We start from the raw sequence: 16,565 nt of genomic DNA, 5'->3' as shown, positions 1-16,565 counted from the left end.
TGGGTTAGAAAACCTTCTGTCCCTCAAACCTCGTGACCTTGCCTTGATTTTATATTTTTCTCTCATAGTGGCAAATCATTAGGTATCTTGAATAGATGCCTTTACACAATGTTGAATGAAGATTCATGACTCGTTTGAACTTTGCAAGCCTATTTGATTTCTTAAAGTAGGAGATATGCATGCCAATTTGTAATTTAAAGTTCAAGATAGGTGGTTCAAGCTTGTTTCACAATTCATAATGTCTTTGTTGCAAGAAGTTTAGCTGTGAGTGTGATATAAACATTGACGAGTCTCTTTTGAGCTGCTTTAAAGTAGATTCAAGAGATAAATTGGCCATCAAAACAGTAAGTAGTTAAACCAACCAAAGGTGTTTACATTTTAAAAATGATTTAGGCATCTTTTAATACTTTGTTAAAGTTTTTAACTTTAATGATTTGTTGAATCAATGAGCATTAAGTATTTCTGTGCTCATAAGGCAGGGGGCTAAGGGGCACCACAACCTAGGATCAAGTTTCTTAGATCCAACTGACAACCTGAAGAAAAATATGTTTATTTATTTTTTAAAAGTTTATGTTGTGGATATGCATATGCCTCATTGTTTGGTATGCATGATGTGATGTGCTCTTTCTTTTTTAATGTATTTATTGGTCCTTTGTCTAATGTAAGTTGAAATTGATTTGGGATGCTTTATGTAGTGTAGTATTATGATTTCAAACATGAAAGAAGGGCTTGGTTGAGGAAGTGGTGTCTGGTTCTTGCACGCACAAGGCAAGGGGCTAAGAGGCACCACAACCTAGGACCAAGTTTCTTAGATCTAGTTGACAAGCTAAAGAAATGTATGCTTATTTATTTTTAAAAAGTTTTTGTTGTGAATATGCATATGCATCATTGTCTGTGATGTTCTCTTTCTTTTTTAATGTATTTATTGGTCTTTTGTATAATGTAAGTTGAAATTGGTTTGGGATGCTTTATATAGTGTAGTATTATGATTTCAAACATGAAAGAAGGGCTTGGTTCAGGAAGTGGTGTCTAGTTCTTGCGCTCACAAGGCAGGGGGCTAAGAGGCACCACGACCTAGGACCAAGTTTCTTAGATCTAGTTGACAAGCTAAAGAAATGTATGCTTATTTATTTTTTAAAAGTTTGTTGTGAATATGCATATGCATCATTGTCTGTGATGTGCTCTTTCTTTTTTAATGTATTTATTGGTGCTTTGTATAGAGTAAGTTGAAATTGGTTTGGCATGCTTTATGTAGTGTAGTATTATGATTTCAAACATGAAAGAAGAGCTTGGTTCAGGAAGTGGTGTCTGGTTCCTGTGCTCACAAGGCAGGGGGCTAAGAGGCACCACGATCTAGGAGCAAGTTCCTTAGATCTAGCTAACAACCTGAAGAAATATATGCTTATTTATTTTTTAAAAGTTTATGTTGTGAATATGCATATGCATCATTGTCTGTGATGTGCTCTTTCTTTTTTAATGTATTTATTGGTGCTTTGTATAGAGTAAGTTGAAATTGGTTTGGCATGCTTTATGTAGTGTAGTATTATGATTTCAAACATGAAAGAAGGGCTTGGTTCAGGAAGTGGTGTCTGGTTCTTGCGCTCACAAGGCAGGGGGCTAAGAGGCACCATGACCTAGGACCAAGTTCCTTAGATCTAATTGACAACCTAAAGAAATATATGCTTATTTATTTTTTAAAAGTTTATGTTGTGAATATGCATATGCATTATTGTTTGGTATGCATAATGTGATGTGACTCTTCTTTTTTTAATAAGTTGATACCAATTTCATGTATGTTGGGCTATGATAAATTTGTTGAATTTCTTAGATTTAAAACTATTTTTGAATGCTCTTTTGTTTTGATCCTGCATATGGTTTAGAGATGGAAGGATCTAAGCATAAGGCTATTGATTTTGAGTTATCTAAAGCACAATGAGGTAGTGGATTTAATTGAATTGGAAAGTGAAAAATTGTCAGAAATAGTATCATCAATGTCAACACCAACTGAAGAAGCCATTGAGAATGCATCACAAAATTGCAACTCTTCAAGTAAGTAGAAGAGGAAGAGAGCTTGGGATATTCGTAGGAATTTTCAAGAAGATTGGGTAGCCAAATATTCTTGGTTAGACGTAGAACAAGTGGACAGAACAAGTGGACACTAGGGATGCACCAAAGTGGGCCATTTGTAAAATATGCACATGGACAAGGAAAAAGGAGGCACGGTTACTATTGAAGATTGATATGATTGAGAAGCATTGTGGGAAGGTTTACAAGACTATAGAAGGTACAAGTAATGAAAAGAAAGTGATCAAAGAATGGGACAAGGAAAATAACCACCACTTAAAAAATGAGATTGAGTACAATAAGTCCTTGCTTGCACAAGAGTCTAGCAGAAATAAAAGTAAAGGATCATTGAAAAAGCATTGGGAATGTATCGATGATCAGGTTGATAGAGAAAAGATAGTGCAATTCTCAACTATCATGTAAATATTGAAGCAAGGCCACTCACTAATAGACTTCTCGGGTTACCAATCATATCTTCAATTTTTGGATGTTCCTAATTTGGCAAGTATGCATTGGTCAAGGAGTAGTGCAATAGATATGGCTAACGACATGAACCAAGTCATAATTGATGATTTAAAGGAGACTTTAAAACTTGTAGACTTTTTTTTGTCATTGGATGAGTACACAGTTGTGGATACTACATCGTGTTTGGGAATGCATTTATACGTGCAGAAAACAATCATCCCCATCAAATATCATTTTCAAGGCTTGGCAATCATATTTCCTTGTTTTTCATCGTGCATCATGCATGAATGTTGAAAAACATGCATCGGTGTGCTTCTAGCCATGCAAAAGATATTTGATGGGGATGGCACTTTGCATAGGTCTTAAACTAAGTGATTTTAAGGCTTGTGCAAAGTAGGATACCCATTGGATATCATTCTCATGTTTTGAAAAGCATTTTTTCTTGTTTTTCACCAAGCATCATGCATGAATGTTGAAAAACATGCATCGGTGTGCATCTAGCTATGTAAATGATATCCAATGGTGATAATACTTTGTAGAAGCCTTCAAATAAGAGTTTAAAGGATTTTTGCAAAGCATGATACCTATATTGCATCATTTTCATGGTTTGGAAATAATATTTCCTTGTTTTTCACCATGCATCATGCATGAGTGTTGAAAACCTGTTGAAAAACATGCATCGGTGTGCTTCTAGCCATGCAAATGATATCGGATGGGGACGATACTTTGTAAATTCTTTAAAATAAGTTATTTTAGGGCTTTTGTAAAGTATGATACCCATATCATATCATTTTCAAGATTATTTCCTTGTTTTTCACCATGCATCATGTATGCACGTTGAAAAACATTCATTGGTGTGCTTCTAGCCATGCAAATGATACCCAATGGGTAGGATAGTTTGCACGGTTCTTAAACTCACTTATTTTAATTCTTGTATAGAGTAATATGCTCATTGAATATTACTCGCATGGCTGGGAGCACACTAATACATGTTTTTCAATGCTCATGAATGATGTGCATGGTGAAAATCAACTTTCCAGACCTTGCAAATGATATCCGATGGGTGTCATACTTTGCACATTTTTGTCTTTTTCATCTAACCTTTTGGTCTTTTCCATCTCCTCTTTTCCTTCCATCCTCACAGCTTCCTCTTTGCCTGCGGCTTGCAACCTTCCTTCATCGAACTCGACCTCCTCTCTCTAGGTTACAATCTTCCTTCCTCAAACTTGGCCTCCTCTCTACCTCCGACTTGCATCCTCAAACTCGGATTCCTCTCTTACTCTAGCTTGCAACCTTAGAAATCTCCTAATTCATCGTGACTAGGACTCTGTTTCCTAGTCCTTGGAGCGTGTACAGGAGCAAGGCTGATTGGTTCAGAATTGTGGATGTGTACTATCTTCAAGATTGGTCGTAGAAGGTAAATGGTTTGGTGATAATCTTGTTGATGGAAGAACCTAGTCACAATTGCTCTTCTTTTGCCTTTTGGATACAATCCCCATGTATATCTCACCCCTCTTAGCAAAAGAAAAGCTATTGTGATTGTGTTCTTCCATCCACAGATATCGCCAAATAGTTGCCTATTGCGATCACTTCTGAGAGTACCAATGGTTTTGTTTTCAAAGTCCCTCATTGGAAAAGGAGAGCCTAATTGGGCTATCCTACTATCCTCACCCTTGCAAAAGGATAGCCTAAAATGGGCAATCATGCTCTAAACTTGGTGGAGAACATTAGCCATAAATTCACGAAATGTTCATTTTTATGCATGTAACTTTCTTAAATGGTGAAAAAAGCATGTTAAATATCTAAATCATGTCTTGCCATTTGATTTGATATGCTACACATATGCATTTGGATTTGTCAAATTTTGGCAGTTTTTGGCGATCAATTTTTCTTTAGCATAGTTATGATTGGAAAAAGACAACTAATTCTATTTATGTAGTAGATAAATCTTACCCTTAGCTCTATAGCCAATTGATTCTATTTACGTAGTAGATAAATCCTACCCTTACCTCTTCAACCTTTACCAACTTGTCATAGTTGGGGTTCAATTGGTACCTTTGCTACCAAACTGGCTTTGCATCCCTCAACCTCTTCCTAGCCCCCTCCTCCACCTCCGTCCCCTCTCCCCTCTACCTCTACTCCCCTACGCCATATCCCCTCACCCTCAACCTTTGCTCTCTCCCTCGATCCTCTCTCCCCCCTAACCTCTCTCCTCTCCTCCTCCCCTCTCTAGGCTCTCCTCCTCTACTCCTGTAGTAGCCTCTGTTGGTCAAACAAAGCTTAATTGTGTTCAAATCGGCCTCTTCTCCTCGATAATGATCAAAATCCCCTTCACCAGCCCTCATAAACCCTCCTTGCCTCCTCATAATCTATCCTCTTGCCCCCTCACAGGCCCTCCTTTATCCCCTTGTCACGCCCTCAAAATCCCTTTACAAGTCCTCCCTACTGCAAGACCCTTTGACATGATTTGAACACATGGTTTTTACAACATGATTATGTCTTAACCTAGACCAATATTGGTGTACAACCGACCCACGTTTTACCCCAAATGCTCAAATGCTAAGGTTGAATCCCATTCCCATGAAAACACGAATTCCTGAAATATGTAGCATTCCTAATTCTCCACAAAATCCTTGGGCTCAAAGAACTAGAACCACAACACGAGTGCAAACCAAAGTATCCAATGCATTACATGCAAGGGACTTGAATGAATGCAAATCAAGTCAAGCCAACTACATACCAGATACCCATTAAGTGTTTTGGATGCAAGAAAAATAATTGAATAGTTGAATGCCCTCACAAAAGTATCCCAAACGTATTTTATCATTTGTGCAAGGATTAAGGAGTTGGGCATGCATGCATGGATTTCCCACTAAGAGCCAAATCTCAACAACCTAATGAAGCAAAACAATAAGAGATGATTGGTGATGAAAGATTTAGTATGGCAACCCAAAGTGTGGTGCCACAACATGTGCTCAAGCTCAAAAAGCAAAGACCATGGCAAAACACTAGAACTTGCCTAGTCCAAGAAAATTGAAGAAAGGCTAAAGACATCAACCTCCATGATGGAGCGAAAAGCAAAAAATGATGCCTATCCCTAGGTTGAAACAAAGAAGCCAACAATAAACATTGAGGTGATGGATAGAAAAGAAATTTGAGGTGGATAGAAAAGATCTAGATACCAAGGCCAAGGAAGAAACTAAGGGAAAATATTAGCCCAAAGGCAAATCTAGAGCCTTCTCCAAGTTGTCTAGGCTAATCGTTCCAGCTTTAAATTTGATAACTTTTCCCAACAAGATAAAACTTTCATATAAGCTCTGAATATAGCCATCCAAGTACTCAAATCGATCAACAAAAGTCATTTGAATCTATCTATAACATAAGGTTTTCAAGTTCTAGCTTGTGAGCATAAAGTAAACCCGTTGGACGCCATGAAAATGGTTGCATGGGCTCATATTTGTACCTCTATATTCGTGAAACTTTCACCAAATGTCATTCATTTCCATAGGTGTATTCTTGAAAGATTTGCCCAATCACCTACACATCCATGACTATGTTTCCCTCTTATTTACCACCCTAACAAAGTCATTGATGTTGCTACAAATAGATATGATAATCAACCTTCCACCCAACCAAAGGGTAATGGAACCTCATAAAACGTAGGCTCAATTTGAAGGAGCTACCTTAGCTACTTTGAACAATTATCCAACAACCACCCCAATTGGAATTCTACTTAGAAATTACCCCACACTGTGGGGAAGTCTCAAGGGATGGATTGAATCTACAAAAAGTCCCCAACAACCAAAAGAAGAGGCCAAGAGTACTTGTAATAACGTTTTGTGAGAGGGATAACATTTGGCCAAAAGAAGAGGCTAAGAGTACCAAAAGGAGGCCAAGAGTACTTTTACAACATTTGGTGATAGGGATGACAATCAAAAGTGTGACCATCCCATTGGAGGAAAAATCCCATGGCTCATATCTAGCAATTATGCATGGACTGAACAACTTAGCAAAAGAACTCTATGGTGAATGAGAAATAATTATGAGGATGGCCCCATTTGTCCCAAGGCTGCTTGATCACACCAAAATGTGTGCGTGCATGTGTGTGTGTGTGTGTGTGTGTGTGTGTGTGTGTGTGTGTGTGTGACAGAGAGAGAGAGAGAGAGAGAGAGAGAGAGAGAGAGAGAGATTAACAAAGTAGGTGACTAGAGAGAGAGTGTGTATGTCGGCACACCTAGCGCACACACAAATGACTAGCTGCACACTAGTATTGGTTGGAAAGAATGAATATATAGACCTTTCCCAACCTTTTAGGTTTAGGGTTAGGGATGGTGTTGGACCCTATTTGCCTTTTAACCCCTCGTTACTTAAAATAGTGGATGTTTAGTAATATTGCACATATGATGATATTGTTTCTCAACGCCGACTCTAAAGCTCAGCATCATGATCATGAAATGAGGTCTATACATAAATCTTCTTGTAACGGAATTTCATGAACAGAAGGTTCAACCGTCATGTTTATTGTTAAACTATTGTCAATGTGGTCTTCGAACCTTTTTTTTTTGGGGGGGGTGGTAATTGTCATCCTGGGTCAAATATTTGTATTCAATTCTCAGTCTTCTTTTGTAGATTGCTTATCTCTGTTGTATTTGGAAGTAGATTGTTGGCGATGGCTACTTGTCTCTGCTAGAGTAGATGTCATCCTACGTGGTTGGCTTATCATTATGACTGTAATAAGGAGCTAGTAGATGTACTTTCATTGTCTATATCAAAAGATACTTGAAGCAAGCCATGCACCTCTCTAGAATGCTCCCTCCTGATCTCAGATCTTTGCGACTCTAGAGCATTGCAACCCTTTGATCTTGTGCTCCTCAAGTACTCCCTTTGTAGATGCACCTTCTTCTCCATCCCCCTCAATGTTGACAGTCAGTCTAGAAATCTAGTTGATGCCCTTCACCTTCACAAAGAAATGTGATCTGTACACGGCTCTGTGTTTGACATCAGTAGTGTCCCCTACTTTTCAATATGCTACTTAAGAGCTTCAAGGGGTTGGCTACGATGTTAACTACAATAGGATGATCCAAGCCACTCACTTTTGATGACTTGGGGCTGATACTTTTGCAAGAGGAAATTAGGGAGAAGAAATATAATGAGAGTACCAAGTATACGACATTTGTTGCTTCAAGCAAAGGAAACATGGGTAAGCTTGGATAAAGTAAACTACAAGAATATGAATGATGGTTCCTTAGACACTCTTTCGAAGGCGGGGGCAAGAAGAAAAAGAAGGAATGCTTCTTCTATGATAAGTCCGTACATATTGATCGTTATTGCAAAACAGAAGTAGTAGGAGGACCGACCTTAGAAGCAAAACCAAGCTAGCAAAACGCAAATGTGGTGATTGAGGAACTTCATGCTGATCAACGACCTTCACTAAGTCTTCATTCACAAGATCTCCTTTCTCCATCTTCCCTGTTATTTGCCTCATATATGAGCCTTTCAACATGGTCCAAGCCTCTTCGCCAAGAGGTTAAGGCCTCCTCTACTGACTGTGTCCTCTTATTTGTCACCTGTTTGGCTCCGATACCATGCTACACATTAACCTGGAATCTGTCTTGCCAAGCCCAAACCAAACTATCCTCGCTGATTAGGGCAGCCTTTGTCGCCTATAAAAGCCCTATTGACCCACCCCTCAGGGCAGATCAGTCCACATTGGGACTGGTATGGTGCTGCCCACAGATGGGGCTGCACATAAGCCAATTGGAGGGGCATATAATGCTGCATACAGGCCTGTATATGGGCACACAAATGACCCACATCATGGGCAGCAGAGCTGGGGCAAACGAGCAGGGGGGAAGGAAGGGGTTTTGTACAGATTTGGGTCAGCAGGAAGCAGGCCTGATCGGCCAGATGGAAGGGGCATATGACCCTTGCATTTGGGTTGGCGTGAGGCAGCAACCATATGACCTTCATCTTTAGAGACACGGATTGCTCTAGAATTCTCTCAAACTAGGGTTCTACTGCCACTGCCTATCTTTATGTTTTCATTTGCATGGAGTCGTGCGAGGCAGGCTCTAGCAAGTGTTTCTGAAGCTTGCTTAGCAGCAGCAGCAGCAGCATCAACATGACAAAGCATGAGAGAAAGAGATTTTGAGTATTCTTCTTGGTGGTACAAAGTAGGTCGTACAGTTCGACCAGAAGAGTGTTCAAAGGCCCAGTCAGTGCACAGCTAACAACGTCCCAAAGCAGCCCATCAAGGCATTAAACAAGCTCAGCAGATGCAAATGCGGATGCCTGCAACAAAACTACAACTTTGCATGCCATAAACTGATGTACTAAAAAATGCCCATGAATAATTGGTGGTGCCTTGAACCCGAAAGAGGCCTCTATCTAGGGCCGCTTTGGCTGCCGAGAGTGGGGATACCTCGTCATGTGATACACCTTCTTCAACGTGCAGCTGCTGAAGGAAAAAGGGTGGGTACAGACCACACCGAACGAGCACAAGGAAAAACAAAAAGGAGAGAAACCCGTCAGAACGCCCGAGGGCCTTGACCACCGGCGGAATGAGCACGGCAGGACGTTCATCAAGGCCAGAGTTACCGGAGAAAGATCCTCAGGCAAGGTATTCACGCTCTGGCGCTCGGACCATGACTCATCTTCCGGGCTGTGAGGCTTGTCTAAGCAGAAGTGCTCGAACAAGGAGTACGAACTATAGAACAGATCCTGTTCAAGTATAGTCGAACCTATACGACGCCGAAAGGAGCACTTGTATACCCGACGGCACTTGTACTGTATTTGATATGTGGGATTTCCGCCACGTGCCACATAGTAAGGGCCTTATGACACGTGTCCATTCGTCATGGGCTGTATTCAGTGCATTGTGTGTGCGCGCGCGCGCGCTCTTCGTGTGTACTGTTGTGCTCTGTGGTTTTTGTGTGAGCGCGCTCGGTTCGTGTGTGCCTTGTCTAACACGAGTAGCCTGAGCCGTCTACGACGGGTTAACAACCCGCTCGGCTGGGTCTCAAAGGTGGGATCTTGAAATGTTGTTAATTTCATCACACCAATAGAAAATCCAAAGTAGATTTCCCCAATAGTCATAGTGACTAAGAGAAACAAGAAGCTATGAATATGTGTCGACTATCACAGACTGAATGCAGCTGCGTTAGCCGCCGCTGCATTCCCTCTACCGGATATGGATTCCATTCTGAGAGATGTCACATGAAATGAAGTATATTCATTCTTGGATGGATTTAGTGGATACAACCTGATCCCTATGGCACCAGAAGACCAACCCAAGACAACTTTCATCATTGCTTGGGGTGTCTACGTCTGCATTGTAATGTGGTTTGGTCTAAGAAATGCACCATCCACAATCCAAAGAGCAATGCAAGAAATATCCACAGCATATCTCGCTGACTTCATGAAAATTTTTCTGGATGACCTCAATGGGTTTGGATATTGGCATTTGCAACACTTGCGGTTGTGTTTTCAATGTTGTAGAGAGGTGTCATTGAGCCTCAACCCCCGATGAAGTGCGAATTTGCAGTGCGGAGGAGATGGCTGCTTGGTAGCATAATATCCACAGATGCATGGACCACTCCAAAGGAATGTCTCAGGTCTCTCGATCAAATAAGATGGCATAGTAGACACCTAAGATTTTTGGCTCACATGGAAATACCGCTTAATGTAGTAGCCCATACATATCCCAGAGAATTTCACTAGACATAGGAATGTGACAAAGCTTATTGGATGCTGAAGGTTCATTTATCCAAAGCACTAGTTCTAATACCTCCATACGGGGATAAGACAATGCATGTGTTTGTAGATGCGTCTGACAAAGCAGTTGGAAGCATGTTGATGCAAGAAACCAAGAAAGATTGGTATACTAGACCAACACCATAGATTATCCAGAGCTGAAAGGAACTACTCAGTCACACAAAATGAGAAGGATCTTCTTAGTGAACAAATTTCAGCACAATCTGCTTGGGTATTGCTTTACCTTTCATGTAGACCATTCGGCGCTGCTGTACTTGGTAAACAAAATCTCACAGAAAGATTGGCTCGATGGGTCCAGTTATTGGAAGAATTTGAATTTGACATAATTTACTTATTAGGATCCCAACATATTCTTGTGGACTACCTATCCAGACTAGAGTCCAAAGAACCAGCAACGGAATCCCAAATGTTTTTCCTAATGCAGAATTGTTCGTAGTCTTAGAAAGAGAGCCGCAAGAAGACCAAGAACATGAGGTAACACTAGCTACCCCATGGCCTTGTATGATGAAATGATGTGTTTTCTGACTACAAGTCTAATGCCCACATACTTGAGCAAAAATCAAAGAAAGAGATTGGCATTACGTAGCAAACCATTCGAAGTTGTACATGCCAACTCTATAAAAGAAATCTTGTGGACGTGTTGCTACGCTATGTGATTCCACACAAACAAGATGCAATACTTATATATTATCAAAGCACATCATGGAGCAGATAGAGGTCATTTTGCAGGAGCAATAACAGCAAAAAAATTCTTCAAGCAGGACTTTGGTGGCCAACATTTCAAAAAGATGCAAGAAGATTAATGAAAAGGTGTAACATCTTTTAAAGATTGGGACAACCTTCCAAAAAATATCACATGCTGATGCATCTAGTTCTAACTTTGGAACCCTTCCAGAAGTGGGGCTTGGACTTCATGGGTCCATTCAGACCAACGCAGCACACACCCAAAATTGAGATGTTCTAGCCGCAACCTGCTACTGCACAAAATGGGTCGAAGCATGGACTTTGCGAGAAAACACTACAAACTCAGTAGAAAAGTGTTTGTACAGAGATATCTTCATTAGATATGGTTGTCCCATTGAAATAGCCAATGACAAGGGTACACACTTCATCAACAAAGTAATCAAGAAGATGCCAAAATTTTATATATTGATCCATCAAAAGTCATCTCCATACTATCCACAAGCAATGGGCAGGGCCGAATCCATAAACAAGGCCTTCAAAAGAATCACAATCGCACTAGTAGACCACAACCACACACACTGGGACAAGAAGTTTTATGTGGCACTTTGGGCATATAACACATCATTAAAGGTGGCAACCGGCCTCACGCAATTCAAATCGGCTTTTTTATTTGAAGCCATTATGCCAATTGAGCATGTGGGGGTCGAAGGCACGTCCCGCATGCCTAGGTTTGTCAAGGCCCTGGTATCTTCTCCGCTCTTTGGTGCTATGTTCTACAGAGGGTCCACACGAGGTGGCACCAAATAAATAAGGCGGGGGGAAAGAGTTCTCCATGAGATGTTTGGTAGGTGTAAGCCTCGCATAGCAAAGCCGACTCTCAAAACAAAACAAAGCATGTGGTGCCAAGTCTTTGCATTGCGGTAGAAAAATGAATCATCCCAAAGGAATCAATGGAACATCTCATGGATGTGCTAGATTAGCTTGAAGAAAATAGGCTTGAAAGCTACTATTTAACAAAAGTAATCCAAGCCAAAAGAAAGAAGCGGGTACATTTGAATTCCCATGAGAAAATGCTCAGGGAGGGTGCAAAAGCCAACGTAGAGGAGGCAAAAGAAAGGGCCTTGTAGGAATAAGAGAAAGCTAAGGCCACTAAAAAATGGTTAGCATAATGACATAGAAGAGAAGAAGAGGAGAAGTGCATCAAAGAGCTCCGAGATGGTGTTGAAGACGTCAGAATGGATGGGGACGTTACAAAGAAGGAGCTAGCAATTGAAAGCATATTGAAGATCAGAGAGCCAAAAAGGAGGCTCTTTACAAATGGCTCTGCAACATACAAAAAGCATTGAAAATTGAAAAAAACAAGATGATGAAGGAACTAAAAAGAGAATGCAAAAACTAGAGCAGTGATGTAGGAGCTGCGAGAGACCTTTAAGGTGAAGAAGGATGGGCAGAGAGCATCCACGGTGGAGAAGAAAATCTCCAAGCCAAGAAGGATGCAGAGAGTAGCCACGTTGGAGAGGACAATGAGGCAGCTCTCCAGGCAAGGAAAAATCTAGAGACTAGACATGGTGGAGCAAGTTGTAGCATCCACAATTATTGTTAGAACCACTTATGGAATTTTGGAAACTTAAGCACTCTTCCCTACAACAAGATTATGATAAGTGAGAGTGCTCTCAACAGAAGTGGTACGGAAGATGGTGAGAGAGAGGGAGATCCAAAAGAGAGCCACACAAGTTTTGGTGGGTGCAGAACACCCTAATCTTCTATGTCATTCATATATATATATGTATTTGAGTATTGTACATAACCAGGTTAAGGCATGGTGGCCTTTAACCCCAACAACCTCCCACTTAAAGTCCAATGTGCCTTTAAGGGAGAACAACTAGTGGACATACTATCCAATGCCCATCAACACACAACAATACTCAAACCGATGAGACTCTTCGTCTGCATATCTACAAGGTTATCATCTGTATGAACCTTGACAATCTCTATTCGCTTGTCCTCAAGTACGTCCTGGATGAAATGGTACCTAACCTCAATGTGTTTGGTATTTGCATGAAAGACCGGATTTTGTGCTAGCTGAATAGCACTCATGGAATCACTATGCAATGTCGTTACACCTGTATGAATCCCCAAATCTCCCACTAGCCAACCAGGCCATATTGCCTCCAACCCTCTATGGCTGCAACATACTCGGCCTCTATGGTAGAAAAATCGACACACTTCTATGCACGGACATCCACAACACTGCACCACTTGCAAAGGTGAACACATAACCAAAAGTGACTCTCCTACTATCCACATGCCTTGCATAGTCTGAATCTGTGTACCCAAGTACATTCATCTCTCCTTCACCAAAGCAGATGCACATATCTACTCCACCAAAGTAGATGCACATCTCCTTGGTACCCCTCAGGTACCTCATGATGCACTTAACTTCCTCCCAATGCCTCTTTCTTGGATTAGCCATATACCAGATAACAACTCCCACACAAATGAAATGTCTGGTCTAGTAAATATCATAGCATACATAAGACTCTCAACCGTTGATGCATAAGGAACCTTAGACATCATGGCCCTCTCCTCATCTGATTTGAGACTATCTACCTGACTCAGTTTCACATATGGAGGCAATGGAGAACTTACTACCTTTCCCCCCTTGAGATGCTGCAATACTTTTTCAACATACTCCTTGTATGAAAGCCAAAGGAGTTTCCTATTCTGGTCACGCATGATGCACATACCAAGAATATGACTTGCAAGTCCTAAATCCTTCATGTCAAAGGCCTCATGAAACTTGGCCTTTAATTCCACATAAAGTGCTAGGAGTATGAGGCTATTATCCTTAGCCCTTTTAGAGGTAGTGATGATCAATCTCACTTCTTCTAAAACCCCAAGACTAAATGAAAACATCAAGCTTCTGATACCATTCTCTAGGCTCTTGATTAAGGCCATAGAGACTCTTTTTCAGCTTCTTACAAACCAAATTCTCTTTTCCCTTTTTGTGTTTAGAGCCTTTTGGTTGCACCATGTAAATTTCCTCATGCAAATCCCCATGCAAGAAAGTTGTCTTGACATCCATCTGCATAAGCTCAATACCCTCTGCTACCACAAGGCCAAGTACACATGTAAGTGTGGTCATCTTCACAACCTAAGAGAAGATCTCATCAAAATCCACACCCTTATCTTTCTTGAATCCTTTCAAAACCAAACGGTCCTTGTAATTAGGCACATCATCACCCGTAGACCCATTTATATTGCAATGCTTTCTTTCCATGTGGCAAAGAAACCAAGTCCCAATTCTTATTCTTGATTAGAGTGAATTAATATTTGATTGCATAGCATACTCCCACTTGTGCTAATACTTGCGCATCATAGCCTCTTTGTAGCATGAAGGCTCCCCCCAATCAGTAAGCATCACATAGTCTGCCCTTGGAACAAATCTATCCAGCGGTCTAGACACTCAAGTTGATATTCTCAAGGGAATTTGAGATTGTTGTCCTGCCTACATATTAGCCTCATTTGGCTTATTATTTCCACCAATAGATCCATCATTGTCTCTTGATTGTGTACTTGTGTTGAGTACCTGGGGGAACCATTTCCTGCACATTCGGAGCATGGACACCTTGCTGTCTATCAACATACGCAGGTGGATTCATATCCTAGAAAGTAATTCTTTCATTTCCACATCCCTCATGGGTTTTTTATGCATCTTCTTCTCATTACAGAACACATCAAGTCCATGCATGATATTCTTTGCTTCTGGATCCTAGAGATGATAGCACATCCCTCCACTTTTACCACCATAACCCAGAAAAAAAGCATTTCCTAGACTTAGGATCTAGTTTATTTTGAAGCTCCTTTGGCACATGTGCATATGCCTCACATCCAAATATACACAAATGAGAGTAAGAGGGCTACTTGCCACTCCAAGACTCTTTAGGAATACCACCATCCAAACTCTTATTAGGTGATCTATTGATCACATGCACTGCAGCCTTCATTGCCACAACACAAAAACCACCAAAAAGACTTGCATTGGAAAGCATACATTTCAATCTTTCCTGAATGGTGTGGTTCATCTTTTCTACAAATGGATTTTTCTCTTGAGTATAAGGGGATGTGAGCTCCCTCGTGATCCCACGTGTATCACAGAAATGTTGAAAGTCATGAGAGATATTCTCTCCACCATTATCAATTTGTAGGCATTTAAAGTGTTCTACCTGATTGATTTTCAACCAAATCTAACCATTTATGAAATAAATAAAACACATCGCTCTTCTGAGCTATAGCATTAGCCCACACTTTCCTCATTGCATCACCAATGAATGTCACATAGTATTCAGCCCTCGCCTAATGACCATATAAGCATGGGACTACATACGTCTGAGTGCACCAGGTCAAGCTTTTCAAGATCTTTCTTTAAAGTGCACCCACTAGAAGGCTTCCACAACATAATTATAGGGGACACCCAAAAAAGAGAATTGGAGGAACCAAAATCCACTCACAATGCATCCAATTCTAGTTAGCAATGTTGTTTTCCTTATGATTAGCTCTCCTCGACCATAGTCCTAGTCCTTACCACCATTGAATTTATCTTTGCCACCACTAAATGAAACCTTATCTGGAAAGCAACAAGATGAAAAATGGGACAAAATAAATTTGGATGAGACCTAATCCCCCTCTTTAACTCTTGCAATTCTCCCTTTGATTGAAAAATAAAAGAAAAAATTTAGTTCAAGATTAGCATCTCCCATAATTCTCTATTTTTTATCAATCTTAGCATCCCCAAACCCTTTAATTCAAAATCAATGGCCCAATCCACTTTTTCAAGAAACAACTGACCAAACAAGAAGTTCATCAGCTCTTCCCACCTCCACCTTGGTTTGAGGAAACATAGGAATCTAGGGATGTGATAGAAAGTATGGTATTATTTCAAATTGCACCCATTCATTATAGGAGAAATGTACTTTGCAAGTGCATTAATATTTTGGTTGAGAGGCACTTGATTTTTAGGGGAATCCTCTATTCTAATGTCTTGCTTGATTGCTAAGGATGTAAAAAGCACTATTGTAGGGGTATTATTCTGAATTGTAGTTTCTTTGCACTACCAGACACAACAAATGAGGAAGATGGACCCAACAATCCCACAACTTTCCACCTCCACCATCAATGCATGCTAAGCCTCAAAACCAAATAAGAGTAAATTCCCTATTCAAGACTATGAGTCACTATTGTAGTAGATTGCAAAGGCTAATATACTAGCATTTTGCTCTATAATTCATTTTCAAGGTACCTTGGGAATGTTTTTTGTTCCATGACTTGTTAATTCTTTTGCAAATGAATCCTTTGGTTTTACCTCAATCGTTTTTACATACTAGCTCCAACAAATTGTTTACACAATTGCTTGCCTTAGATGGACCCTTGCGATGTCCATAATTTTGTTGCTCGGAGGAGAGCTACTTTTTTCTTGCTTTAATTCTTGTTAATTCTGCTATTGTCACAATTTCTCGCTAAAATGCAACCTAATATTGCCTACTATGAGTTTTTGTTTTGATATGTGCATTGAATTTTAT

The 16,565-nt window shown here is 40.4% G+C and overlaps 1 non-coding gene across 1 annotated transcript; it reads right to left on the bottom strand.

Moving 5' to 3' along the window:
* Positions 1-9,050: 9,050 nt before the first annotated feature.
* LOC147889803 (small nucleolar RNA U3) lies at positions 9,051-9,267 on the bottom strand. Its single transcript, XR_015542971.1, has one exon. It is a non-coding gene; the product is annotated as a small nucleolar RNA U3 (small nucleolar RNA).
* Between the last annotated feature and the right edge of the window lie 7,298 nt (positions 9,268-16,565).

Source organism: Dipteris shenzhenensis, chromosome 20 (assembly GCF_047967505.1).
Source record: "Dipteris shenzhenensis isolate YYH24624 ecotype China chromosome 20, Dip_SZ_1.0, whole genome shotgun sequence".
Taxonomy (NCBI): domain Eukaryota; kingdom Viridiplantae; phylum Streptophyta; class Polypodiopsida; order Gleicheniales; family Dipteridaceae; genus Dipteris; species Dipteris shenzhenensis.
This window is presented reverse-complemented; position numbering and strand designations above follow the sequence as displayed.